The following is a 9,327-nucleotide window of genomic DNA, read 5'->3' as shown; positions in this document are numbered from 1 at the left end:
TTTATTTCGAGTGACTGATTAGAATTGTTTTTGAGGTCCTCCATACGCACCAATTCGTCTTCTTCTTCTGTATAAACGACCATGGCTTGAGCGTTTTGGATTGACTTGATTTTTCGTGAAGGTAAATTTGGTAGGTTTTCTTGTACAATCCTTGTTAATTGCCCCACTTGCGTATAGATACTTAAAATAGATTCTTTTTGTTCTCTAAGTATTGTGTCTGTAGCAACATGTTGTTTTTCGCTAGCTTCCATGAATCTAAATAACATTGACTCGAGAGTAGATATTTTCTTTGATTGGACTTGTTCAATTTGATAGAGATCATGCTTAAGTTCTTGAATTTCTTTTGTATCACGATCTCTCTTGTACTCCAACACACAATCCTTAGTAGAATGGGGTCCTCCACAAGCTCCATATTTATCTTGAATTGATCCTCCCATTTTTGTGATCTTTTCTTCCATTGCATCGAGCTTTGCAATAACTGCACTGATAGCATCTTGACCTCCATATTTACTTGATTTTTCTTTGGTGACATCCTTTTTTTAGTTGCGATACTCTCTTGAATGCTTAGAGAATTCTTCAATAAAAGCTTTATTTGTTTTCGGATCCTTCTTGGTCATGGGACCTTGCGAGTCTAGAAATTGGCGAGTACACACATTGACTCCATCATAAAATATCCAAATTTCTTGTTGCACATTGAAGTCATGTTGAGGGAAATGTCGTAACAATCTCTTGTAACTCTCCCAAACTTCATATAGCGACTCCCCTTCTAATTGTTGAAATTTTTTGATATTTCTTTGAAGCTTTGCCGCTTTTGAAGGAGGGGTAAACTGGTTTATGAACTCGGTCTTAAAATCATCCCATGTCGTGATTGCTCCAAAGGGAAATGATTTTAACCATTCCTTAGCTTCACCCTTCAACGTGACCGGTAAAAGTTGAAGCATCACCGCATCTTCACTCACGTTAAGTGCATTAAAATAATGTGAAATATCCACCACCTCTTCTATATGTTCATAAGTATCCTCGTGCTCCTTCCCATAAAAAGGTAGTTCCCTTAACATATTGAGAATGTGCCCCGGAAGTTCAAACTTTGTTGTGGCTGGGATTTTTGGTGGATCAAGACACCATCTATTGTCGCTCCTCATATGTCGCTTGTATTCTTCCATTGACATGGTCGTGATGTCCCCCATTTTTTCATGCTAAGACAAAACTAGAAAAACAAGCGTAAAAGGAACAAAAAACAAATAAACAAAAAACTAACTGAAGCGAAACCACGACTTGGTGAATATAACCACGACGTGGTTGCGTCTAAGAGAAAAAAACTAAAATAAAAAATGAAACAACAGTAACTTTTTGTGGTTTTTACCCCACAAAAAGGATCGAATAACTAAAGGGAATTAAACTAATAATCAAATAAGTCATTCCTCGACAACGGCGCCAAAAAACTTGATGTGTGCAAAAAATATACTTATCTAGTTTTAAATTTATAACCTAACGAACTTAACTAGCTAAAATGCACATAGGCAGTGTACCTAGTCGGTATATAGTATAGTAAAGTACGTTGGGTATCGAACTGAGGGAACAAATTTAATTAACTAACCTAATTACTAAAAATTAACCTAAATTAAGCAAAGATTTAAATTGGTTTTTATCTGATTTTACAAGTTCAGACAAACTTTAACAATTAACTTATAGTTTTAATCAATATTCTAAAAATACTTCCGTTTAGTTCGAATCCACTTCTCCTCTATGGTTAGCTACTAATTATGGATTATTAAAGTTGGTCACCAATTATTATTCAGTTAGTAATTTAAGTCCAAATTTACTAATCTTTTTACCAATTCATGAACTACCTTGTATGGTCATACATAAGCAAAACACATAATTAGTTATTAATTATAGATGGGCTATGTAAGATTTATCTAAGAAAACACAATTATGGTCATAATTTATGTTCTCAAGCACAGCTAAATTAGTTACTTTTATCACTTATCTAAGATTTGGTCGATCCTAGCTCTAACAATTTAAATAATCACTAAACTACTAGGTAACAAGTTCATGTAATTTAATGGTCACTAAGGTATAGAGAACCAGAATTAAAGCAACAAAGTCACAAACTTAAACATGCTAGGTAATGATAATCAAACACATGCACAAAACCAACTTATATATTCCATAAATTAATAAACTAAGCCATAGATTCAAGGTTTCATCTAGCTAAACGAAAGTCTACTAATTTAGCTACTCATATCTGAAAGTAAACACACAAGTTCATAATAAATTGACATGATTAAATTAATGCAAACCAAATGTAGTGTTCTGATCTTCAAATTTTTGATCTTAAACAATCTCTCCTTCCAAAAGTTTTTTTTCGCACTTTTTTTACCTCTAAGCTCGATTATAACTCCAGGAAATCAGATCCAACCTCCCCAAAGTCGATAAGCTAAGGGATACTTATAGTTTTAAAAATTCGCGTCTCACGTCGTGATCTCAGTAGAATTCATGCATTTCGCGTAGCTATCTTCTAGAAGAATCAATCTCACATCATGAGATTATACTCCTCAGGTCGTAAGAACTGGCAATTAGCATTTGGCAAAAAAACGAAAGTCGTCCAGAATTTTGTCTGGTTTTCAGATCATTTTGAATCTCGTCAATCGGAGTTACGAGTCATGAGATATGGTCAACACTGATGAGGGTCAAGTTGTCCAACAACATCCTTTTCGTTTCTTTTTCAGCTCATGTCCTCCAAGTATCCAACTTTTGTCGGTTTCAATCTTTTTCTTCAATAATGTCCACTTTTTGCTGCAAAATACAATTTAAACATTATAAATATCTTTGCAATTAACCAAATTATAGCTTAAAATGTATTAAAATATTGCCTAGAAATGTGTATAAATATGGCACTATCAAAATACCCCACACTTATCTTTTGCTTGCCCCCAAGCAAAACTAATTAATTTTAAGTTAAACTTTCATCACCAATATCACATAAGACAATACATTTTGAACTCAACCACTATACCAAGACCTCAATGTGTATGTTTGTGTCTAAGGTTCCTAGAAACTTCCCAATCCTAAATACTCACAATCATTCTGAACCTTCACCCCTTAGCTTATACGATACTCAATTTTGCAACCCACCGAATCAATCCTCAGAAATTTTTCTTATCCTCAAGGTATTTTTTGTTAAGCTACCCAAGCATACATAATCTAGAAAGATTACTACTTTAGATACCACAATGGAGCTCTCGGAATTCTTCACTTCTTTGAATAATTGGTCTTTGATTTCTTTGAAGTCACCATCTTTTTGATTGATTTTTGGTATCTTCACTTTTTTGATTCTTCAGAAATTTAATCTTTTGATCTTCATACTTGATAGCTCCAAAATTCTTCAACTTTAGATACCACAATGCGCCTATGGTATTTATGGATTTGATGAATTGGGTATGCAGGTCGATGCTCGGTCGATCAATTATTGTGTTCATCGATTATATCTTGGTGTATTCCAACACTAGAGAGCAACATGATGAGCACCTTAGAGAGCTTTTGGGAGTCTTGAGGTGAGAACGGTTGTATGACAAGTTCTCAAAGTGTGAGTTTTGGTTACGATAGGTCCATTTCCTGGGACATCTCGTTAACCAAAATGGGATTTTGGTCGACCCGGCCAAGATCGAGGTCCTGATGCAGTAGGAGGTTTCGAAATCTCCCTCAGAGATCAGGAGTTTCTTGGTTTTGGAGGGATATTATCGGAGATTTATTCAAGACTTCTCCAAGATTAAAGTAACCCTCAATCGTCTGAAGAGGAAGGGTGTGGATTTCCGTTGGGGACCTGAGCAGCAGGTTGCATTTGAGATGTTGCTGCATATGTTATGTGAGGCCCCGGTATTGACCCTCCCGGAGGGTGTCGAGGCTTTTGTGGTGTTTTGTGATGCATCCATCACTGGTATGGGGTGGTCCTTATGCAGAGGGGATGATTGATTGCGTATGCTTCTCGGCAGCTTAATTCGCATAAGGCACGATATCCTACTCATGCCCTGGAGTTATGGGCAGTGGTTTTTGCCCTCAAGATTTGGAGACATTATATGCAGGCAGCCGACTCCGACTTCCGGAGTCAGACTTTGCTATCATTGTGAGCAGGTGGGCCATATGAAGGCCCAGTGTCCTCTACTAGCCGCCAAGCCGACGCAGGCTCCAGCGTCGACTACTTTGAGGATCACGGATGGGAGACCAGTCAGGGGAGAGCCTCCGAAGGCTCAGGGTCGTGCCTTCCAGCTTACAGCCGAGGAGGCCAGGGCAGCACCGGATGTGGTTGCTGGTATGTTTCTATCCTTACTCCCATTTGTTATATCTGTTATATGCTTATCTGTTATACCTATGATTAGGTACGTTTTTAGTAAACTCCTTACCCGCATCGGTGTTATTTGACTCGGGGGCGAGTCGGTCGTTTGTATCTCAGACATTTAGTAGGGAGTTTGGTGTGCCAATGGGCGAGCTAGAGTGTCCGTTGCAAGTCTCTATCGCCAACGAACACGGAGTTTCTGTTTCTTCGATCTACCGAGGATGCGAGTTGGAGATCTTCGGAGTGTTCTTTCCGATAGATTTAATACCGATTCCCATGGGGGAGGTGTGCGTGATCCTAGGAGTGGATTGGCTTAGCCGTTTTGGTGCCATGATAGATTGCGAGGGTCAGCGAGTTGTAGTTCGAACCCTAAGTGGGGGAGAACTGGTTGTTTATGGAGAGGGGACCAGGTTGGGTTCAGGGTTTTGTTCAGCTGCCAGGGCTCGACAGTACATTCAGCACGGATCTGCGGCTTATCTAGCGTACATAGTAGATACGCGGACGTTTCAGTTTCAGAGGTTCCGGTGGTTAGAGAGTTTGCTGATGTGTTCCCGGAGGAGTTACCCGAAGTACCTCCGGAGAGGCAGGTCGAGTTCAGGATTGACCTAGTGCCAGGCGCGACCCCTATCGCCAAGGCGTCGTACCGGTTGGCACCACCAGAGATGCAGGAGCTGTCATCATAGCTGCAGGAACTGTTGGGTAAGCAGTTCATTTGACCTAGCAGTTCCCCATAGGGAGCACCGATATTCTTCGTCAGGAAGAAGGATGGTTCGCACCGGATGTGCATTGATTACCGGGAGTTGAACAAGTTAACGGTGAAAAATCATTATCCACTCCTGAGGATAGATGATTTTTTCGATCAATTGCAGGGCGCGTCTTGGTTTTCCAAGATAGACTTGAGGTTTGGGTATCATCATATCAGGGTCGGAGAGGAGGACGTGGAGAAGACCGCGTTCCGAACTCGTTATAGACATTACGAGTTCGTGGTGATGCCGTTTGGGCTCACCAATGCGCCAACAGTATTCATGGACCTGATGAATCGGGTCTGCAGACCGATGCTCGATCGCTCGGTCATAGTGTTTATCGATGATATCTTGGTGTATTCCAAGACCCGAGAGCAGCATGAGGAGCATCTTTGGGAGTTATTGGGCGTTCAGAGGCGAGAACGGCTTTATGCCAAGTTCTAAAAATGCGAGTTTTAGTTACGAGAGGTCCAGTTCCTGGGGCACCTCATTAACCAGGATAGGATTTTTGTCGACCCGGCCAAAATAGAGGCAGTCATGCAGTGGGAGGTTCCGAAATCTCCCTCAGATATCAGGAGTTTTCTTGGATTGGCAGGGTACTACCAGAGATTCATACAGGATTTCTCCAAGATTGCAGTACCCCTCACTCATCTGACGAGGAAGGGGTTGGATTTCCGGTGGGGCCTAAGCAGCAGAGGGCATTTGAGACCCTCCGTCAACGGTTGTGTGAGGCTCCAGTTTTGACACTCCCGGAGGGAGTTGAGGATTTTGTGGTATTCCGTGATGCATCCATCACAGGTTTAGGGGCGGTCCTCATGCAGAGAGGACGAGTGATAGCCTACGCCTCGCGACATCTGAAGCCGCATGACACGAGATACCCTACACATGATTTGGAGCTGGGAGCGGTGGTGTTCGCTCTCAATATATGGAGGCATTACCTATATGGGGTCCGTTGTACAATTTACACGGATCACAAGAGTTTGAGACATATCATGGATCAGCCGAACCTGAACATGAGGCAGTGTAGGTGGCTAGATGTAGTCAAGGACTACGATTGCGAGATCCTTTACCACCCTGGTAAAGCGAATGTGATTGCGGATGCCTTGATCCGAAAGTCAGCTGGGTCTTCCACCCCAGCGATATGTATGAGGATAGTAGTGGATTCCCCGCTTGTGAGTTTGATTAGAGATGCTCAGGTGGAGGGTATGCGACCATAGAATTGGAAGCTGGAGAGGATCAGGGGCGAGAACGCCCGATTTGTGTAGGATAGTCGGGGGTTGCTGACCTGATGCGTTCAGGTATGGATTCCGATGACTGGTGGGGTCAGACAGACGGTCATGGAGGAGGCTCATAAGTCTCACTTCTCTATTCACCCGGGGGCCACCAAGATGTACCGGGATTTGAGTTTGAGCTACTGGTGGCCGTGCATAAAGCGAGAAATCGCTTGGTACGTCGAGAGGTGCTTCACCTGTAGGATGGTCAAGGCCGAACATCAGAGGCCGCATGGCAAGCTGCAGCCCCTGGAGATTCCCATGTGGAAATGGGAACAAATCACGATGGATTTTATTACCAAACTGCCGAGAACGACGAAGGGATTTGATGCTATATGGGTCATCGTGGATCGATTGACCAAGGGTGCCCATTTCTTGGCCATATGGGAGAGTTCGTCTGCTGAAAAGTTGGCCGACATATATGTCCGCAAGATCGTTGCTCGCCATGGGGTTCCGGTCTCCATTTTCTCCGACCGGGATGTTAGATTTACCTCCCGCTTCTGGCAGAAGTTCCACGAGGAACTGGGCACGCGGTTGCACTTCAACACAACATTTCACCCCCAGACAGACGGTCAGAGCGAGCGGACTATTCAGACCCTCAAGGACATGTTGAGGGCGTGTGTCATTGACTTTGATGGGAGCTGGGATTCCCACCTACCGCTTGCGGAGTTCGCCTACAACAACAGCTATCATTCCAGTATTGGCGCTCCGCCTTTCGAGCTGTTGTATGGACAGAGATGTCGCACCCCAGTTTGTTGGGGTGAGGTCGGACACAGGGTGATGGGACGGACAGAGGTAGTCTTGCAGACTACCGAGAAGATTCAGCGGATTAGGCAGAGACTGCAGACCTCCCAGAGTCGACAAAAGAGTTACGCTGACAGACGCCGATCTGAGTTGGAGTTTCAGGTGGGCGATATGGTACTCCTGAAAGTCTCACCCTGGAAGGGTGTGATCCGCTTCAGGAAGAGGGGGAAATTGGGTCCCCGTTACATCGGGCCGTTCAGGATCATTGCCAGAGTTGGCAAGGTGGCTTACAGGCTAGATCTACCGGAGGAGCTTAGTCGGATCCAAAACACTTTTTACGTTTCACAATTGCGAAAGTATGTAATGGACCAGGAGGCGGTGGTATCACTGGATGACATTCAGGTCGATGAGCGCCTGAACTATGTTGAGAGGCCCGTGGCCATATTAGAGAGGAAGAGGAAGGTCCCGCAGAACAAGGAGATACCTATGGTAAAGGTACAGTGGGAGCATCGGAGAGGATCCGAGTGGACTTGGGAGCCAGAGGCAGAGATGCGGGAGCATTATCCGGAGTTGTTCGTCGCGGCAGACTTCGAGGACGAAGTCTAGTTCAAGTGGGGGAGAATTGTAACGCCCCGATTCTCAGGTATTGAATTAATATAAGAATTTTCTTGTTTTCAAGGTCTACTCGACGAGTTGGTTGCCCTACTCGTTGAGTAGCAGCGGGTTGGTCCGCGTGTTTTAGTGACCTACTCGCCGAGTCCAATAAGGGACTCGACGAGTAGGAGCTGACAGATGAAACCCTAAATCTCGGGGTATTGCACCCTATTTAAAGGATCATTGGCCTTCCCCAGCCTCCCCTTTTCAGTTACTTGACACCCTTAAACCTTAATTCGTGTGAGTGTACTCCATTTGTGTTCTTAAGCTTGGGAAGAGGATTTTGGTGGGAAGAAGCTTGGAGATCAAGTGACAAAGAGCAAGGGACGTGTGGAACCAGAAATCTACCTCAGTTGGCATCCTATTTAGAAGGTATTAAGCCGTTATCCTGACCCCCTTTTCATTCTAGATCTACTTTGGGTGGATTTTAGGGCTTTTCTAGCTTATTAGGAAGCCTTTCTTGTGTTTGAGCCCAGATCTGAGGTTGCAACCTCAGATCTGAACTCGCATGGGTCTCTAAGTCCTTAAAGTTTCTAGCTCTTGCAAGAATGAGACTCTCCTAAGGTGTAAAGCTCCATTAGAAGCTTAGATTGGTCATTTAGAGTCTCTAGGGCCTTGCATGCACGTAAAGTTTGCAACTTTACGTGATAAACATGCCTTAGAAGCTTGGATCTGCAATTTAGAGTCGTTGCATGTCTTAAAAAGTACCTGTATGGATGAAGGTCTGAAGGGACTCGGCGAGTTTCATAGTCAACTCGGCGAGCCACATGAAGATGATCCTGTACTCGACAAGTTGGATGAACAACTTGGCGAGTCCGATGAAGATTGCCTTGGGCTCAGCGAGTCAGTCGAATGACTCGGCGAGTCGGCTAGGGTTTTTCCCAACCTTTGGACACGCATGAACTCGGCGAGTTATAGGGGAACTCGACGAGTCAACAAAGGATTTCACGACTTCTCGAGTTCAGGAGGGACTCGACGAGTCGGTGAACTACACTCGACGAGTCGGGTCAACATGGACTGTTGACTTTGACTGTGGAGTTTGACTTTGACCAAGGATTGACCAGTTGAACTCTGGGGGCATTTTGGTAATTTGGAGATTTGTGGAAAAAGGGTTTTATGGTAACTATAGGTGGCGGAGTTCGTGTTGGTGAGTCGAGAGTTTGAGCCTATCATTTTCAGTGCGACATTGTAAGGTGAGTTTTCCTCACTATACTTAAGGGTCTAAGGCACCAAGGCCAGCCCTTTGGATTATTATCTGGTTATGTTATGCCAGCATGATCTGTTAGATCGGTATCCTAGAGGGTAGGATAATATTATATGATATGTGGTATGATCTGTTAGATCGGCATCCTGGTAGATAGGATGGTGTTATGTGATATGTAGTATGATCTGTTAGATCAAGTATTGTCTATATACTGTTATGTGATTATTTGTTATATGTGCACATGTTTGTTTGGCAGTTGAGGCTTATCTGCTTTGTGCGAAAGCCAATAGACATGGGCATTCCAACCTGTTGGTTGTGGGCCGTGAGTATTCCATCCCGAGGATGACTGAACTCATAGTATATGGGCATTCCAAC

The 9,327-nt window shown here is 43.6% G+C and overlaps 1 non-coding gene across 1 annotated transcript; it reads left to right on the top strand.

Annotated features, from left to right (window-relative positions):
* The first annotated feature begins 696 nt into the window (after positions 1–696).
* On the top strand, positions 697–802 carry LOC145135040 (small nucleolar RNA R71). The gene has a single exon (XR_013719521.1). It is a non-coding gene; the product is annotated as a small nucleolar RNA R71 (small nucleolar RNA).
* Positions 803–9,327: the final 8,525 nt, after the last annotated feature.

The sequence above is a fragment of the Lactuca virosa genome, chromosome 8 (assembly GCF_052849685.1).
Source record: "Lactuca virosa cultivar CGN04683 chromosome 8, Lactuca_virosa_CGN04683_v6, whole genome shotgun sequence".
NCBI lineage: Eukaryota > Viridiplantae > Streptophyta > Magnoliopsida > Asterales > Asteraceae > Lactuca > Lactuca virosa.
The sequence above is the reverse complement of the archived record's forward strand: the minus strand, read 5'-3'. Positions and strand labels throughout refer to the sequence as shown.